This window comes from Diadema antillarum, unplaced genomic scaffold (genome assembly GCF_040938485.1).
Source record: "Diadema antillarum isolate AM-2024a unplaced genomic scaffold, OU_Dant_1.0 seq00000136_RagTag, whole genome shotgun sequence".
Classification (NCBI taxonomy): Eukaryota; Metazoa; Echinodermata; class Echinoidea; order Diadematoida; family Diadematidae; genus Diadema; species Diadema antillarum.
The window spans coordinates 1,860,990-1,881,933 of record NW_027271213.1 but is presented as its reverse complement, the minus strand read 5'-3'; the positions used below and the strand labels follow the sequence as shown (position 1 = coordinate 1,881,933).

The 20,944-nt window shown below is 38.1% G+C and overlaps 1 protein-coding gene across 1 annotated transcript in view; it reads right to left on the bottom strand.

Moving 5' to 3' along the window:
• LOC139727615 (uncharacterized) overlaps positions 1–20,944 on the bottom strand; it is a 126,893-nt gene that overhangs the window by 37,474 nt on the left and 68,475 nt on the right. The gene's annotated exons all lie outside the window — the stretch shown is intronic.

The following is a 20,944-nucleotide window of genomic DNA, read 5'->3' as shown; positions in this document are numbered from 1 at the left end:
TAAATAAAATGAATTGAATCTATCAATATACATAATAAGATCATCCACACCCAATCAACCCAACCTCTTATTATTTACTCTAACATTATTACGTGTCAGTAACAATTTGTTATATCCATGCTAATCTCTCAAACTATATACAAATGTATTTAACATACAAATACACTGCAGTGCGTATAAAAAAAGTAATCCAGCTTCAGCGGGCTACCGTTTCATAATTGTCAAATATGAAGAGTGAAATGTTAGTTGTGAGGAAAGGGGAACTCTTCTTTTTTCCATTGGTACCTAACTATGTTGACAAATGTCGTTCATGACTGAGTACATTAACTTTAAAGACAACAATCACGAGTTTCACTTTTTTTTTCCAAGTTTGAGTGTTATCATGAAGGAACATTGACTGTCTCACTGAAATGGCTGAGATCTGTCAATAAAAATGGTCAATTAAACAGGCCAGCCTGCAGGTTTGTGTTTAGGGTTTCTCTTTACTTTTTATGGCTCACAACCTTCCAAATATAACGATGTGTTTACTCTTTCTTTCTCCTGCATTCTTACCAACATAATTACGTATAAAAAAATGTTTTGCATTACATTCAATCCAGCTTGTATTTCATCACTTACTTTACATTATGGAATCTAGATTGCTTGCGTCCACGATGGCACGTGCTGTATTTTTTCCCCTTTTCTCCCCTTTTTTCTCTCTTTTTTTCCTTTTCTTTCTTTTTCCCTTCCAAATCATCTTGATGTCAGTTGACATCGGTTCGTTTATTTTGCTTTATATTGCTATCTTGTGTATTTTCTGAGGGTCCCATATCGTACAAGCTCTGCTTCTTAGTGGGACCCTCCACTTCCATCCTCATCCTTAGTTGACTTGTATTATACGCTTTATGTATATAATTAACAAAGATGTAATCGCATCTACTTCTTATTTTCATATTTATGTACCTTGTCAAATTATGTTCTATAAGTATTACAAATATTTCTTTAATTTTGATGGAAGTGAAAATAAAGTTGAATTGAATTGAATTGAATTGAACATGGCCATCTGTCGGATAATCTGGTCACTCCCACAAAGGCCAACCCACACGGTCCATTTTCTCTGTTCATATTCAACAAACAGTTCGCAGCGACACACCATGTCTTGAATTACATTATCCCTATCAAGATTACCTGCCCCAAGGAGTTACATTACATGCTTGGAAACGCCCCACATCCGTCAATCAAATAAGATAAGAACGTTGAACTAAGCCCTCTTTTTGTTATATTATTTTTGCTATTTCATGTGATTTTTATAGATATTTGATATCAGGGTCCTAATAACTTTAAAAGTTAAGAGATTGGGAGGAAGGAGATGAAGAAAAGGGGTATTCAGGATGCTGGTGATGCGATTGAATAAGGAGAGCTAAAATAGGGGTTCTAGGGCAATTACCCCCTATACAATTACCCCAGACCCTTCCCCTAACCCTAATCCTAACCCTAACCCTAACCCTTATCCTAACCCTAACCCTAACCCCAACCTTTACTCTAACCTTATCACTAACGAGTATTTAGCCGGGGGTATGTTATTGTCCTGATACGTAAAAATAGGCTTTGAAGAGTGCTAGTCTGTTAGTAGTAATGGAATTTTATAGTATTTTGGCTGTCATTCTGGTTAAATTATTGCCGTGTGTGCTCATGATCACCTGAACTGATGTAAATGAGAATGCAATGCATTAACCGAATCAACATTGATAAATTTAATCGTTTTCATGATCATTTGTTAGCACTGACGGGATTCAATGCATGTAAGGACTATATGTGTATTATGTTGTGACTTTATTTTGATATGTTCCAGTATTGATATCAATACCAATATTCCATTGTTGTTGTTGTTTTTATCTCCTGAAAACAAATATACGTGTTCATTTTTACAAGATTTATTGCAAGATTTGATTTCAAAGAAATTACTACAACAACTCCATCGCAACTCCTGGTAACATTCAACGACTAGATATAAAAACGAGCCTATGATTACTGATGACGTATAAAACTAATGGATGATTTCCCGGCTTCACATTTTGTTGTAAAATAGTGACAAAGGGTAACAAAAATCATATATATGTACAATATGTATATACATATATAAGTGTATGTTTGTTTGTATATCCCCAATTATTCAGCAGTACAATTGACTGCCATAGCAAATTGCATGCTAAATGGCATATAACGATGACGTAAACTATTGGATGATTTCTCGGCTTCACATTTTGTTGTTAGATAATGATGAAGGGTAACAAAATCATAATTGTATGCATTATATATATATGTATATATATATATATATATATATACACTGTATATATATAAAATAGCATACATACTTATGATACAGGCCGGCAGTGCATGACAAAAGTTATAGTGCACGCAAAATATAACGATTGCAGACGATAACCCACTATCGATTTGATATCGGTTTTTGCTCCCTCATTTTAATCATCGAGTACTAAATCCCGCACCTCATCGACGCGATTGCGCCACAACCGCGATATGCTTTGCTCGATATTATCGTTATTCTCGATTCTCGCTGGCTATGCCAGCAACTTATCTGTGTGGGACTAGACTTTCAGCGGTAGATTTAAACATGGAAGCTGAAATGAACAGGTTCGCTACTTTTACAGAGACTGATCTGTATAAACAGTATCTTAGACAATAAGGACACAAAGGATGCCATCAAATACGCCCTACGAATTTTGGACTCCTACTGTTCTGAAAAAGGAATCAATCCGACGGATATTGAGCAAGTCAACCCAAGCTTTGTGCCGCTTTCTCCGTACATTCTACGCGGAAGTGCGCCGTGGAAATGGGTAGCGTGTGTACGGTATACGCTAAGCGCTCTTTGATCACGCTACGCTATGAACTTTTACTACGACATTTACAACACACTCTCGGAATCCACTTGTGCAGCAATGGTGACTTCAATGATGCCTGGCACGAGCCTTGTGTTTAAATCCAGTAGATCCTTAATCCTACAAAACATCATCTAGTCCTGGTCCTGGACCCACAGTGCAGTAAGTAAACTTAGGGCGTCTAACGTGTTACTGTTAGATCCATGGTAGACCTATTGTATAGGGTCAAGTGTTAACTAACGTTAGCTCTGTCGCTCGTAAGTGACGTAGGTCTAGTAGTATAACGTTAGGCCAGGGCCCCTAGACCTAATCTATCGTAGGGCCTAGAAATCGTTAGATATAATCACGTAGACCCTAGACTCTATAGTTGAATTTGGATCTTCAGGATTTTGTCTACACAGGTTCAAAGAAAGTGGTATTATTGCTTGTCTAGACACGTGTAGAGTCTTAAATGATCTAGGCTTTCGTATTTTTTTCAATACATCTTGCCTGGGTATGTATGCTATTTTATATAACACATAGTGCATGACATCTTATTGCACTATAACAAGTACCAAGCACCTCCAAATTCTGAATTTGCCCTCAGGCAATTATATTCAATTCGGCCTGCGGCCTCATTGAATATAACTGGCCTTCGGGGCATATTCAGAATTTGTCGGTGCTTATATTGTTATAGTGCATTCAGCCTCATGCACTATATATATAATATATATATATATATATATATATATATATATATATATATACAATGTATGTGTGTGTGTGTGTGTGTCTGTGTCTTTGTGTGTCTGTGTCTTTGTGTGTCTGTGTGTGTATAAATTATGCATATAAGAGTGTATGTTTGCATGTTTATCTCCAATTATTAAGTACTACTATTGACCACCATAGCAAATTGCATGCTGAATCAATTTTGATTCCAGCCATTTTCCCCATTTGAAAAAAAAAAATAACAGTTGTTCATTATTCACCTCATCCAAACCTCTCCAAGGTATAGTACAGTGGATTGCAGTTAAAGACCCGGTAGGATGGGGGAATATGGGACGATGGGTAGTCCGACTGAATCGATTTCCATTCTACGTCCACCAGAGTACATTCTAAAATCACGAACAGCGCTCATTGTGCACTGAAGCATACGCTCATCGGTGACACGGTCGGCTCCAGTCGGGATTCTTCGGCTGTGTGTGTATTCACATAGAGATCAGTGATAAAGACATACACAATTCGTTCCGGGGATTCTCGAAAATATCCGAGCCGGGCCAGCCTTCCTCGTGCATGGTATCCCCACGCTTCCGGGCCGTCAAAAGAATAAACGTCATGTCATGTTCCTTTCGGATATTGACATTGCGAATTTACAGGAGTGTGACGCAAGTACCAACCACCATGTAATTTTTTTTAAAGTCATGTCATCTGCGGTCGAGTGTGTGAAAAATAGCAGTGATAACTGGGGAAGGAAAATACGAGTCAGGCCATTAAGCAGTGAACATCATGTATCAACTTTGCTTCGTCTACTGCTTTCTCTTTGTATTATATTCATCGATGCCCATCACCGCATCAGTGACCAATAAGAGGTCTTGTAATCTTGTAGTCATGTTGTAGACAGTGCGCTTCATATCATTTTCATCTTCAGGCTATTCGAGTGTAAAGAAAGAGGTGGGCGGTAATTTTCCGCCAGACTTGCAGTGCCGTATATGTTCTTGCTGCGGGTCGCTAACATTTTACAGTCTGCTAAGAAAAATCAAACATTATACATATTCCATGAGCTATCGATCAATATTTCAGCTAACATGGCCCCTATACTTAAACTCTTCTCCCGGTGGGTCCTTAATGACTCCGTTTAAAGGACAGTATAAGCGACTTTTAATGTATTTCTCAGTCCCTAACGCTTTTCTTCAAAACAGACCACGGCTTTTGCCGTAAATCCGATAAATCTCAGGGGGAGATTGGTGAAGGGGAGTAGGGCGATTTCTTCCTACGTACACGGGCGAGTCGCGTATGGCGAGGGGGATAAAACGGCGCAAAGTCCGTGATTGATCATGCAGACGTTTTTGGTGACGAAGTGTTTACCCTACTGCAAAGGCGAATTAAAGTCAGCCTAGATTGGCAATCGTAGCGAAACAGATGAGGCAAGGAATTGGATAGCTTACTCCGCCGGCCAAGTAAGTCTCTCATCGCCACTGCCGCAAATACATGTCAATGACATCATGGACATAGAGCTGTAGATGGTACCGTCAGAGTTAAACAGCGTCAGCGACGACCGTGTTTCTCATGTGTTATTGCGATATATTTCCTTTGGACATTTGATAAATGTCAAGTTATCTTGCAGAACCATAATGGTCTCAAATTTGTTTGCACCTGGCTCAAGACGTGATATATTCTTCTCTCCCTCTCTCTCCCCTTTTCTGATCTCTCTCTCTCTCTCTCTCTCTCTTTCTACTTGTTTTTTTTAATCTTTTGACTGACAACGAGCACTTTGCAGAAGAAAATGATTTCAGAAGACCCGAGCTTTAGTCTAACTCCGAGGACACAAACTTGTGAGAGAAAGTCATCAACTCGTGGAAAAACACATGAGGTCATTTCACGAACACCACAGAAGGGCAGATACTTCTTATTCCTTTATTTACGCCCCCATAATGGTTACGCAATACATGGTGACGGCTGTGAAACATATCTTAAGACATATTCTGCAACTATTGTGATACATATTTATATGGTTTGTCTAATCAAACATTGTGATCATTGGCTTTAGCATGGTATGTGTCGCTAATGGAAAGGAAGACATCTCACGTTTATTCCGATTCTTGTCTGAGTGACAATACGTTTGTTTCACGATACATTAGGCTTAAGACGCTGAATTCACATGCGCACCAAAAGCACTCCACCTACATTACACCTTCGTGTATGGCTTTACCTTGGTTGTGACAATATATGCCACGCTGAAAATAAAGTATAAAAAAGGTGTTAGTATTGAGTACACGTGACCAGATATCGGGGGTTTAGGCCTACATCATCTAACATGTTTACGTGATGTTTCATCCTATTTCGTTCCACCATCTAATTGCTTCGCGTGGCCAAACACACACGAGTCGACTGGAACCCATACGTGAAAAAACAATGAAAATTTTAATCTTTGATAATTACCTTGAAATCAGTTTCAGTAAGATTTATGGGAAACATGATATTAACATGGGTTTTCACAGGCCAATTCAAGAGAAATATTTATGTCTGAACAAAAATTAAACGGCTACTTGTAGTTCAACAAATGCAATTGAAAGCGACTGTGTAAAGATATGCATTGTCTTCAAAATCTCAAAATCCGTTTCTGCAATTTGGATTTAGTTGGGTTTTTTTTTCAAGCTTCATTCATTTTCATAATTATGAGCTTTTAATCAATGAGTATTTCATATTGCCCATGATATAATACATCTTGATCTATGAGCATTATTGATGCACATATGAGGGAAAAAGAGTACACAACTGTTAAATGTAGATCACACCGTTTATCAAGATGGAGAAATATTCTCACCTCCTGCTGGCATACTGATCGCATTGTAGGCTCGTTATGCCTGTTTGAAAATAATATTCACACACAAAAACGCACACTAGCTCTCCACAAAGCACACACCACGCACTATCACATTTATTCACAATACAACAGCTCCCACATTGATAGACACCTTACGGCATCGCGCATTCACTCTATTCCACTTTAATCGTAACTTTGAAATGCTAATGCATCGGATCCGAACTGGTTCATGACTAATCATAAAGACAGCAAAAAACAAAAACAAACTTCCTCCTTTTGTTTAAAAAAGAAGAAGAAAGAGAAACAACAGCATGAGAAGCCGTCAACACCTTAAATCGCAGATTGTATAGCAGGTGCATCTATCACCTAACGAAGGCTCTGTGAGTAGACAATTCATTTTTATGCCTTCATTCTTTGCTTGGACGAAAAAAAAAACACGCTGATGACGGACAAGAGGCGAAGATAAGTCTGCAGGTCAGAAGCGAAGAAGTTGTACGCTGCTCTTTGCCGTTTTGATTATATCTCGTACGAAATCACTTCAAACTATTGTCGTCGAGTCCAGCGAAAATTGCCAGGTGTAGAAAGATTGTATGTTTGATTCGATATTACTTTCTGATGTTGACACTATGATAATTATGACCCCCGTATATGGTAGTTTCAGATTATTTCAATTTTATTTTGATATTCTATCTTTTGATTTAACGCCTGTGACAGGATTACATTAAATATTAAGAAGAAAAATACAATTGGTTGTTATGACATCAATGTTATCAGTATCTTGGAATATTGCTTCACATTCGAATATAAATTTTGCCAGGCAATTCCATTGTTTTTTCATTCAATTTCATAGAAGATTGTTGTCTTTTGAAATTTCATAGAAGCATTAATTTTTGTCAAATACGCCCTGGCATCGAAATATCGTGATGATGTAGATAGAAAGTAAAAGTCACATTCAGTGATTAACTGGACAATATCACTCTTGCTTATGTGTATTATGAAATTAAATGCTCAGCTCAGTTGCGAAAATCTATAGCTCAAAAACAAACTTGAACGTGTTCTGAAGTGTTTACCCAGCCCATAGCAATAATTCAAATTCACAAATTTGGAAATTCATGCCCAGACAAGAAATTGAATGCTTACATCCGAATTTGAACTTTTTACCATTGATTTATTTATGTTCTTTAAAGAATTGAAAGCACTTAATGTGAAATAGTTTGCCCAAAGTCACTCCAGCCCTACCTACATTCGAATTTGAATGCACATAAAGAGGGATGACAATTTTACGAAATTGGCCGGGAAAACCTATTATCATGGCAATGCCCAACTGAAGAAATGTGTTCATGTAAAATTTTAGCCGACGACCTAACATCGTCTGCCAGTCTTACTCACTGAACAGCTGTGATCACTGACTTACAGACAAAATACAAAGAAACCCTAAAGCAACAGATAAAAAAGCTCAATATAGCTTTTACATACTCCGATATCATTATCACGAACGTGACCAACCGCGCCACATGATCATCCACAGTATTTCGCAATCCATCCGCGTCAAACCGAATCTCACGAAAAATCCAAATCTAATATGATATGTTCGTGTGTGTGTGTTCGCTCTATCTCCTTGGAAATGGACCTTGACTTTTAAAGACGTATTTCTTTTCCTTTCTAAGAGCTTATCTTGTTCGTTTCTGTCAATTACACTGTACGTAAACGACACTGACAATCAACATTTGTTGATCTCAAAGACTGAAGGCAAACGCCAACCTCGTTCATCTCTTCCTTAAAAGCGGGCGGGAAGAGGGTTGAGTACCTCGAGTTAGTGCTCAGGTAGAATAAATGAGACTCACGAAAAATCAAGGGCGCTCAATCTCCGCAGAAGATTTCAGCGCATCGCATAAATTTATCTAGAGAACTGCACATCTTCGAGTTTGCTCTTTAGTGCTTGATTTTTTTTTTTTTATGTCAATCTCACACCGAACGATCCTTAAAAAAAAACAGACAAAAAACAAAAACTCTTGCGCGACATCAGGTAAAGGGTGCATGTGTCAGGACGGGGCAACGGCGTGAAGTTTATGGTGAGTTATTATGCATGTGTGTGTTTGCACTTGAAGTGGATAATAGCTGGGCGATTTGTCTATCTCTCCAGTTTTACTTGACATGCTTGAAACGAGATGAACAATCTTGGGTGACACTTTTTTTTCAGGGATAAGGCGAAATGTGGATGTCAATGGCACGAGGGTAATACGAAGCTTTGGAAACATTATGCCACATTTGCGTGTTATCGTCAATATCTTGATAATAGACCGAATAAGATGACGGAGTTGTTGTTGTTGTTGTTGTTGTTGTCATTATTATTATTATTATTATTTATTATTATTATTATTAGTAGTAGTAGTAGTAGTAGTAGTAGTAGTAGTAGTAGTATTGTTGTTGTTGTTGTTGTCTATTTTTTAGGGGGTTATGGGACGCTCCAACTAAAAAAATGCACACATTTAGTGTTATTAAAGTCACTCGTACACCACTGATCCACTGCAGTTTTATGCACGACTGTTATTGTTGGGGGTTTTTTAAGTTTGTTTGTACTTATCTAACTTTAATACCTGCGTTGAGGAAGACTGCAGATCAACATGAATATCTACAACCTGTAACAACAACAACACACACACACACACACACACACACACACACACACACACACACAAAAACCGTCTAACGAACGATGGTCAGATTTCAACCGTGTCTGTACTTAACACATCTACTCTTCCTATACAGGAGCCCTTAAACAAAGTAAAACAAAGAATAATAAGAAGAAAACAGAGAGAGAAGAGAGAGCGAGAGAATATCACACACACACACACACACACACACACACATATATATATATATATATATATATATATATATATATATATATATATGTATCATTTGCATTATCAACAGAGCAAGACATCTGAGCTGCTAAAGTTTACTGTCGCACACTGGAAACATACGCGTTGATAATCATCTGCCTTCTCACATACCGACAAATAACTTGGAACTGAGTAACCTTGCTAGCGTACCATTATGTGTGAAAGTGCATTCGCGACGGGTCATTATCCCTTTTATTTGTCCACGACTTCAATAACATTTGCTCACAGCCGGTGGGTGGACTGCAGTGCGAAACAGTTTGGGGGTGAGATATTGAGGTATAGAGGAGACACCATTTCGCCCGATATCAACAGCTCGGAGAAATGTTCCTTGATGATGATGGCGGAGGCACATTAATAGCCGTTGGATATTGGCTTTACCCCGTTCGACCCCACACGGGTCTTTATCAACGATGCGTTTCCATGGCAACAAAAGTCAGAGAAGATTCAGACGGCATTAAAGATCGCGCCCTCGTGATATGGCAATTTGACAAACTAGGCTCTTCAACCTTATTTTCAAATCATAACTTCTTCCAGCGAGTGGTATGAGAGCTGATATCTATTGTGTCGATTTGTTTCGTTTGACTTATTAGGTTTGCTGTAGGATATATACCTGACCTTCGGTACAACGCCGTCATTTTTCACAGGCAATGCATCATAATTCAAGTCATAATTCAAAAGTACACTCTTCATGAACCTTTCACACGTCTCCTTATTGAGGCACAATATTCTTCTCCGTTTCATATACCGGTAGATTTGAACTCTCCCGGGGAACTCATATCTCTCTCTTTCTCATAACAGCACCATGCAGAGAGGTGTCAAATGTGTACTGTTTGCTAAGAAAAGTTTTAGATGTCGTTTACCCTCTATAGGGTAGAGTATTTCGAAGCTTGGTGATGCCTTTAGCAGCAAATTACTTTCCAGATTAGCTCTGAGTTTGTTTTGTTTTTGTTGTGTTTTCTGTCGAGACCTTTTGGAGAATTAATCATATTTCTTTTTGTTTAGTCTGCCTGTCTGTCTGTCCGTCTCTATAAGTCGTGATCTCGCTCCCTATGTCTGGTTGATTTTGACAATGTCTATCATACAATCTCCAGTGAGAAACAAGGGTAAAACCCTGCTAACATTTGTGAAGATGTGTGATCATTTGTTATAAATATATGTTGTTGTTCAATGAAAGGCACTAGTTGTTGTATTGCATCATCAGGCCTTTAAAGATGTAAATCTTGAAACTAGTCATTGCTAGTGCTCCAAAATAAGCAGAAATGGTTCATTTTCTTGAGTACTGTGTACAACAGCCAAGCGGTTTTTATCATTTATGAAATACATGATATGGATTTAAAGGCACGTACAGTCGTTGCATTGCACCACTTTAGTTTTTAAAGATTGAAATCTTGAAACTAGTATGTCACAATAAGCAAAAAGTGATTCATTTCCTTAAGTGTACCTGTACGTCAGTAAGCGGTTTTATCTTCAGGAATCCATGGAAAGTACCCGGGAAGAGAAAGGTGATCTTACCATTATGAAGATATCATCGTCCAGGGTCCCATTCCATAAAAGATGTTAGGATAGCAACTCTTACTAGAATAACAACTACCCCTATAGCAACAGCCAATCAGGATGTTGGATTGTTGTTGTTTCCATGACAATTGCCATTCCAAGAATTGAGAGTTGCCATTACAGCAACTGTTTTTTTAATGAAAAGGGCCCAGGTCATGATGGTTGCCACGTTTATAATTTTGAACCCGAGGTAGTGCAAAGCAATCATTACTCCTTCGTTTGGATCATCAATCGAACGGGAGTTATATAAACGTACATAGAAGCTTCCAAGTATCTCTCAATCACGCATGAATTCTGCTGTCGTTCTCTTAAACATTAGGCGTCAATTATGAAAACAACCGGCCATTAACATCCCCTCCCCTAAAATACAGGTTTGATCTTTCATGTGACAATTGCACGCGACTACGCACACATCTGAGTTGCTGACGTCTCCTCCCCCTAAAAAAAAAAATGAATATCTCCCTCTCACATCATACTGCATTCATATATCATATTACTTGAGATGCCACGTTTAATTTCCTTCTTCATATTCTAAGATGTTGAGGAGGTACAGATCAGTTTGCCTTTGTCATAAATCATCTTTTCGTGAACTTCGGAGACTGTCGACAACTAACGATCCTCCATGTAAGAAAGAAAATAAGAATATTATATACATTACATTGACTTTTTTTCTCTCCCTTTTCCCATTTGTTTGTTCATAGGGTGGGAGTATAGCGTTATGAGGAAAGATCTGAAGTTGGCCTTTTAGAGACGAAACGTCGAATCAGCTTTTTCTTTTTGATCGATGTCAACCAATGATAGCCTATGACACGCATAAGATACGATGGTTCTTTGACCTTATCATAATGATACCTCTTCAAAACATCTCTCTATATATGTATTTGTATCTGACTCTGTCTTTATACTGTATATTATTATGCATCCATATATCATGTTATTTTTGTTTATAAAATAACCCGGAGAACGAGCACATAATGCCCACCATACATGTACATCGTTTAGATGGAATGTTGGTTATGTGTATAGATATCATACAATTGCCTTACGGCTAATTGATCGCATTATTTGCTGTTTCGTCACTAGACATGGCTCAAAAACAAATCAAACGGGATGAAGTTTACTCTAAGAATCTCTGGGGTTTATTTCAAATTTTCTTTTCTTTTCCAGTTCGTCTTGCCACAGCGGATGGCATGAGAGTCTGGTTGATACTTCTGGCGCTTACGTTGAAAAGCAATCATTGTTATCTGATGCAGTTGCAATGGGTTGCAAAATTAATTAATGTGCGGAGAAGGTGCCTGTTTGGTTCCTTCTCTGCCTGTGATTCATCTGTAATTTTTTTCTTGATAACGAATCAAATCTTTCCTTGAGAGTCTCTCACATTCTAATCATTCGAATTCCATCTCCTTGAGATATCGGCATCTTAATGAATGCCAGTCTATCAGTCTTTCGTATTTTGTTCTCTCTTTTTTTGTGTGTTGGGGGGGGGGAGAAGGATTTCTCTTTTCTTTCTTTCTTTTTGTTCTGATGGCAAAGAACAGTCGGTGGGTGGAAGATGAAAACGGCAAGGGATGTCATATTGTCTCAGTCAGTGTGATTGGTGGGGAAATGCCTGAACTGTCGCCACAATGTTTCAGAAATTGAACATATGGAACTTATCCCAAGATGATGAATGGGATTCATCGGCGCAGGAGATGCAGAATGGGGTAATAGAAAGGAGGATGTTCCTCAAAACGAGACGCTTCCATCGAGCATTGCCCCTCTGGCGAGCCAAAAGAGAGTACCGCTGAAATCTGCCACATCAGTCAGTGGCTGGTCCACGGGCGACAGGCCCGGTCCCCCCGCCCAGGGAGAGATGACGAAAAGAAATTAGAAAAATGAGGAAATGGATTGCGAAATTCGATATAAACCCGCGGAGGGAGGAGGAGGAGGAGGAGGAGAAGGAGAAAGGGAGGGGTAGGGGATTGGTGGTGGAGGTGGTGGGGGGGGGGGGGGGAAATCGGTATCTCGAGATGTGCTTTTTAGTTGATTACACTTTGAATGTCTGGAAGAGATATCGATTCGACAGACAAATTCTGTCAGTTGAATTGATAATTTCTTAAACTCACTAATGTGTATCTATACCGACAAGCAGTGTGTGTGTGTGTGTGTGTGTGTGTGTGTGTGTGTGCGTGTGTGTGTGTGTGTATGTGCGCGTGTGTGTGTGTGTGTCCATGTAATGGAGTGCTATTCAATGCTTGCTTAAACAAACGGGGGAGGGGCGGTGAACCCTTGGTTATCATAAATACGAGTGTACATACGAGTGTAACAGTATATCAACTACCACCTTTTACTTAATTTTTGCTTGTCAGATGTTGCGTTCGTTGTGATAGTTAAATAAATGCAAACCATCTGTTTTTATCGATACCGTTTCGATAAACAATTGTGCAGTCGAATGCTTATTTCAAATCAAAGGATTTCGTTATCAGTTTCCCATTCCCTTGAAAGGAAACTGGACTGTATCTGGAGAAAAAAAAATGGACAATGAATCTGTGGGAAATCAACGGGAGTACACTCGATACCGTACTGGAAAACTTGTTTAACGTGGACAAGTCAGTCGTTAACATGCATTCTCTCCGGAGAAGATTTTGTATTGGCTATTTTCTATCAACCTCACCCCCAAGGCGGTGTCATCGATTTAATCTTTCTTCGCTTTACCCACACGGCATAACGTATTGCACTGCTGGGAATTCCTTGCGCAAGCGCAGTAAATGATATGAAGCTGATAACCCAAATTCGTCTACAAGCACGAGGGGGGAGGGGGTGAGTAAAAAGGTCATGTTTATAAACAGAAGACCCTCGTCCATAATTGGGCGTAGGAAATAAACTGGGTATTGATCGTTAGATATGCTACTACGCCTTCACTTTCTCACTCAATCCTGAGTAGTGTATAGTTTCTTGTGCAGGGTGTCCAATTCGTCACCTTTCAAGACTCTTTAATGTATCGAACTCCATTATATCGTAGAATTTCCCGCGTTACCTGATTACAGTGGCGTCGAGGGGTATTAAGTATCACAGAGGACTGAGGGAAAATCCAGAACGCTACTCGACAAAGACTCGAACCCGAGACTTCCCATTGAAGATAGTCACCTCCAATTACCACGCCCAGTCACATTCGAAGACCCCAAAAGTGGAGCGATAACCGTTGCGAACACCGCGATCGGTTGGTGATCGGTGGGTGATAAGGGAAAGGCGACGTCCAAAGCGCCGGAACGTTCGGGCCATCTTGTGCGACCAGCCCTTCGTGTAACACAACACACTGAACACGCATGATTTCAAGCGATGATCTTTACTTTCTTATTAGTAAACGAAATGATGATATGAGACTTTTTTCAGTCTCCAGACGGTGAGCGGTTTGAATCTTTCTTCTGGCTTATTACGTCTGGCGCTCACAGGGGAAAAAAATAAGTGTTTGTATATCATGTCCACCGGACAAGATAAGGGGCGCATGGGGAAGAAAACTGTGTTAAGAAGAGTCGAAAATGTGTTAGATCGTCTGATCACAGATACCGACTAGCGGTGCGAAGATTAATCTCTTGTTTGTAGAAACTTCTCCCGCTAGCCCCATAGAGACTCTTAAGCTCAACACCCTCTAAAAATATCCTTACGTGTTGTAGGAACAACAGCGTACAAATACTATTAAAGGTTAGAATCGTTACATTCTCAAGAGATATTCAATCAATCGTAATCGTAATCGTGATTGCGAAAAATATACCATCCGTTTACAGGCGTTAGAATCAATAATGTAATTACTTTTGCGGTTGCTATTGTTGCACAAAATAAAATTAAACAAAAGCGCGTTTACATCGCCTGCATAGAGGGTTATCGAAGCGTTTCATGGTTTGACTGACGATCATGAACCATTAGCAATTCCCCGTTTTGTATACGGCTCTTTCTATCGATTATTTATTTACCAATGAATATACTTAGTAGAATATTTTCCGATTTGAAATAGGCGAGACGAATTAATTGTGCGTGGTAGGTTTTCTATCTATTTTTGGACATGGGAAAGAGAAACAACGTCACAATGGTTGCGCAGGCAGCTTCATGGCGAAGTGTCACGCATGCTTGTACGGCTCATAAACCAATTATCTCCGAATTAAATGACAGAATGCAAGGGTATTTATTAACTAAACAGAATGAGCATGGTGTAGGCATCGACGAATGGAATTAAAAGGTCACATCCTTTACATAGTTGACCACTTTCCAATACTCGCTCTCTTTCTTGCAGTTGGAAACATCTTTACCGTATTGGTTTTTTTTTCATTCCGTGGCCAGTACGTCTTAAAGATATTATCACCTGATCACATTATGATTACAATCGACTTTCTATCAAAGCGAAGTAAAGCGAAGAAGCAGTTTTGGCAGATGGACAGTACGAGTTTACTTGACTCTGACAATTGACTTTCACTTTGACAATTCAAAAATTTCGTAATCATTCAAAGATCCTATAGTTAGACGATTGGCAATTTCTTATGGAAGAGTGTGCAAAATATCGTAACATCTCAAGAACACTTTCGCTAAGTAAGATCTGAGCGAATAGTCTAAAGTTATCCACAAAATTTGCAAAAGGGGGAGGGGAGTAAATGTTTTTGCTGTGTTTGGGAGATAGTATCTGGGTTTTTTTTTTTCTGCTAAATTTTCAGTCATAGCCTTGCCCTCGACAATGCGTGTGTGTTTGTGTTAGAGTATTATTTCATAACAGCTTCCTGTGAATTAGAGACAAAAACTGGCCGATCAGAAATAAATGGCTTGGTGATTAAAGACACATATATCTCTTTTCTTTCGCCAGCGTTATTTTGTGAAGCGTATTCACAATACTCTATAATTGATTGGGTCAATCAACTATTGTTTCACTGGTTTAACTACTATCTATGAAATCTATTCATTCATTTTCTTTATTAGATTAAATCCATCCGCTTATCGCAGGCTTGGCCGATTAGGTCCATCTCTCTATCTCTCTAAAAACATAATATATATATAACATCGCATGTTCATTTAGATGCGATTAGCAGTCAAGTCTCGTACATTAGTCGTGCATCAGCCTCGAAGTAAAATGCAATTGCGGTTGATTAAAGATAGTAGGGATACATTTCATCGGAAGAAAATCATATCATCTGCAATTTCTGATGGATTATTTCCCTGGTTATGGGTTAATCAATCACGGCAAGCAAACTACAATCTCGAGAGTGAAGAGGAAAAGTTGAAATGAAGTGTCAGATCATTTTTCGAAAAAATGGATAGACAGATGAATAAACAAACAAATGAATGAATAAAACTATATATCTACACACACACACACACACACACACACACACATATATATATATATATATATATATATATATATGAATTGATACCTAATTAAATTCATGAATGAATAGATATATAAATGCATAATTACATAAATAGATAAATAAATAGACAGATATATAGATAGATCGATAGATCGATCGATAGATAGATAGATGAATAAATAAATATATGAATAAATGAGTAAATAGATAAGTAAATAAATAAAGAATAGATATCATATATATAAGATAACGAATAAATCATAACAGTCATGTGCTGTTTATTGACAGGTGGCCCTTGTAGAGGTAGGTTTGGTTGTTTGTTTGTTTTTTTATTTCTCTCTCTCACACACATATAAACTCACTCGCTCATCTGTAGGCGAGTGTAATAGATAAAATCGCCACGGAAGTCTTGCAAAACCATTTTGTGGTGGTTTAAGTGGCGGGGGAAAAAAGTAAGAGATCGTCATTGCCCGGCCACTTAACTCTCCCGGCCGCGATAAGTATTTTCGCGCTAAGGAGAAAGGCACCTGCTGACATTTTGAGGAACGTTTGTTTTCCTCGTTCCCCTCCGTGACGCAACTTACAGTGTTTTCAACATATGGTTGACAGATGTTGGGATTTTATTGATACATCAAATGCAGATCACATGTATTATATTAAGCCTAGAGGGACGCCCATTCTCCCCAATGTGCCCGTGCCTCTTTTCTTCTTCTTCTTCTTCTTTTCTTGTTCTTCAACTTTGAATCTGTTTGTTTATTGGTCTTGATTTTCGCTTGATTGCCACCTCAAGCATCTGCATGCAGACCAAAGAAGAGGAAATGCAATGAATCTGTAAAAACATCGTACGAAGAATCCAAAGACTGCGCACGTTTGATTGATGAGGCCTATAGGAAGGCTTGGTACATGATACCGCCTCCTAGGCCTTATGCGCTCGGAGTGACGCGATCGGGTAGAACGGTCTCCTCGAGTACCCTTTAAGAGGCATTTCTAGTGTGATGATTTGAAATTCTTTACGTCAACCCATACCTCAGTTTCTTGATATTCGAATCGTCCTCGATTGCCTGACTGTCTGTATAAAGACGCCCTCATCTCACAATACCTACTTTAGGTCGAGATCGCATAAGTACTTGTCAACAGTGAACTATTGGGGGAAAATCGCTACTTGAAAGTTTTCGTTCCTTAATAGTATGACTGGAATTGCTTTGATGAAATTTTACATTTATGTAGCATTAACCCATCCTTTTAAGTATTCTTGCTTCCCGTTTCAATCATGCATTTAACTTTTTCCCAATCTTAATATTCCACTCTCTTTACTGTTTTCGTGTTACTTTTTTCTCTTTCAAATTACCAAGCGCCTTGAAGTTCCGTCGGATATTTCTTGATAATAACGCCAAACGGAATATTTGAAGTATTTGTCCTTCCTTCGATGGAAATGCCACGGCGTAATGATTTTGAAAAAAAACCCCGATGAACTTAAGTTTTCTTTCATGCTATTTCATTTCCTATACGCGTCATTCCAATGGTGTAACCATTATTTATGCAACAATCTTTCATAAACCATAAGTTTAACCTACATTTTCCGTCGCTCGTCCTTTCTTATCTGTTTGCCGGAGCGTACGCAAATAGTTTAAACCTAGACCATGGATTATGTGATTTTTATTTCTATTTTTTGCATATAATGCGAATGACACGTTGCCTACGCCAACAGTAATGAGAAGTAGCCGCCCACTGCATGCATGTGACAGATAATATGCCTACATAGTACTTGTTTAAAGGGATGGTAAAGTGCTGGTTGAGGTGAGGATTCAGCTTTTAACTTTTCTGCGAGATACTTCCAGCCTTATGAAAGTAATGTTAAAGACCATAATCAATTCTAAGAGGAATTCAAAGTTCAATTCATTAAAAGACGGTTTTGAAAACAAAATGGTCCTACAATGAAAGGTAGGTCCCATTTTTTGTTATAGGATCGCTTTGTTTTGGATATCTCGGCCATTTCAAAACCAATTTTCATCAAGCAAACGTTTAATCCTTCTTAGAATTTTATGCTCTTCAATGATATTTTATAAGAGGATTCTCATTATTCCAAAAATTTCATCACAAAAGAAGGTTGGAAATCTAAGCCCCATCTCAACCGTAACTGTACCATCCTTTTAAGTCCATGGACTAATTTCAAACCATACTTGTTATTTAAACTATCGTTGCAAAGTCAGACCATTAAGACCATTCTCTCTCTCTCTTTCGTACCTTCTTTCCTCCTGCCTTATGATTTTACGAGACAAATCTGAAGGACTGACCAAGTATGGTCAGGTGATTGGTCACGCATTGGACGTTGATATTCTCCCCTCCCCTCGCTTTCTGATACTGAATGTGGACAAAATAGATATGCAGAAAGTTTCATGGCATTTGTTACATGAGTATACAATTTGATGCATATTTCCCTGTTTTTTGAAAAGCTTTCTTTTTTCCCCACAGCATTCCATTTTTTTTTCAATGCTGAACAGAGGCATTTATGTTTAAGATGTTACTTACAAGCTTTTGTATTGCTTTCCGATTAAACGATGATGTATATTATTGTAATATGATTAATGACTAAACGATGATGTATTGTACACATAATAATACATTAATGTTGTCAATGCGATGGTTGTTCATGATTACTGACTTTTGTCGAATTCTTATAAGTTACCATGATTTATTCGTCGGAGGTAGACCACCCGCATGTGAAATTTAACAAACAAATCAAATTTAATCTATCTCATAATTACAGATGAATAGGGAACTAGTACTTCATTGAAATATAAAAAAGAAGTGATTTCCTGGGAAAGCGAGCATTCTACAACCCAATTGGCTTAAAAATGAATTCATTTCCTGTGCATATATGCTCATGTCTGATTACATGTCTGGTACGTACCATTATGCCATTATACACAGAACTTTATCGATACAGCAAGCCAGACGTTGGTTATTTTCTTTTTTTCTACACCTATCGGTTTTTTTTTTTGTGTGTGTGTGTTCTCTGTGCACTTTGCTGTATATTCTTTTTTCTTTTCTTTTTTTTGGAAAGGGGGGGGGGCAGTATTTTCAGGTTCTGTGCAGATACAACAAAATATAATAAATCAAAATGAATTCCGATATTCTTCTTTTCATTTATTTGTTTATTGTTTTTCTTCTCAATTTACTCAATTATGTTCAAGTATTTTCTCAATTACTAGCAGTATGACAGAAAACGTGGGAAAAATGAAATCAAGGGAAGAAACTGTGTACACACTCGATAAAAAAAGAAAATGTCAGATCAAAGTCACTGCTAGGTTGGCCTTATCATTGATCCCACGAAATCACGATTTCAAAACTTCTCAGAGCGTTTTCACTTCGTATAAGGATAGTTCTAAGACTTGATGGGATAAATTGATTGATTTATTTACCCATTGAACGGCATTGCTTTTAAATTTGCATCAATTTCCAGAAATATCACCAAACCTTATATATACCTATATGGTACGACACAGTAATGGTCATTTTGAACAATTCAAGAATTGTCATTACACAATAATAATTACATGCGTTATATATAAATCCATACAATTGCATACAATAAGTAAAAAGCTTGAGTCTTTCATAACCGGTGTTACATAACGTTAATAGGATAAAAACAATGGGTACAACATGATGCCCGTGGAAGAGAGTGATAAGGAAAACAAAATGAGGAGGGAAGGGGGCGGAGAAGGAAAGTAAGAGAAAGTGGTTACATAAACGTTCCGATCTCGTCAGATCAACTGGCCATACACACATTTACGCATATATCACGTCATATAGTTTACAGTAACGCATTCCCGTATATTATGACACATACAGTGTTGCTATTGTCAAGCAGAGGTTACCTTGAAGTAAATTGAAAACAACAACAACAACAACTAAGGAGGATACACAATAGTTCAAGAAAGTATATCGCCCTCTTTCTGTAGAAAGTTATAGCAGAAAGTGATTAATGCACATATGCCACAAAATTGATTCGAAGTAATTATTAATCTTTCCAAAACGGACACTTACCGAGATCGAATGGTCATGAATAATATGATGATTTGAAAAATGCATGAAAATCACGAATCCAAAGCGTGAATCCGCATGAGCTAGTTAAAAACGACCCATCAGCAGTGAAATGCACAAACAAGTCAAGAAGAAATGGTTAATACGGATAATAACTGTGTTGTTTACCTCATTACATTTTCATGTTCTGTAATTACAACATGAGTTCACGGAAATTAGTGTTATCGGGCGAATTATAAATATCGCGGCAAAACAAAACATTAGTTGCAGTGAAGTAGGATTACTTTTGACTAGACAGAATTATGAGAGCTATTAACTTGCAGAGTGTGTTTCAGAACCCAAATGGAACTGCGGAAAATCACCAGTATGTCGACATCATGCACAGATGAATTAAGTTGCATAGATGAACAAAGCTCTCATCTACAGATGAACTACGTAAAAGTTACACACATACGCAGGCACACACACGCACACACAGACAGAGACACACACAATCTCCAGAATAAGACTAGAAATTTAAAAAGCCGAAGAATTAGGGGGAAAGTTTTCAATTGCACAAGCCATGCGATTTGTACCTCAATTATTCTTGGATTAAAGCTTGTAGGAATATCCTTAAAATAGGACAATCATTTCTCCTACAAAAATTTCATTGTATGATCTGATATCATTGAAACTTTCAAGATTTTCCAGCTCGACTTGAGT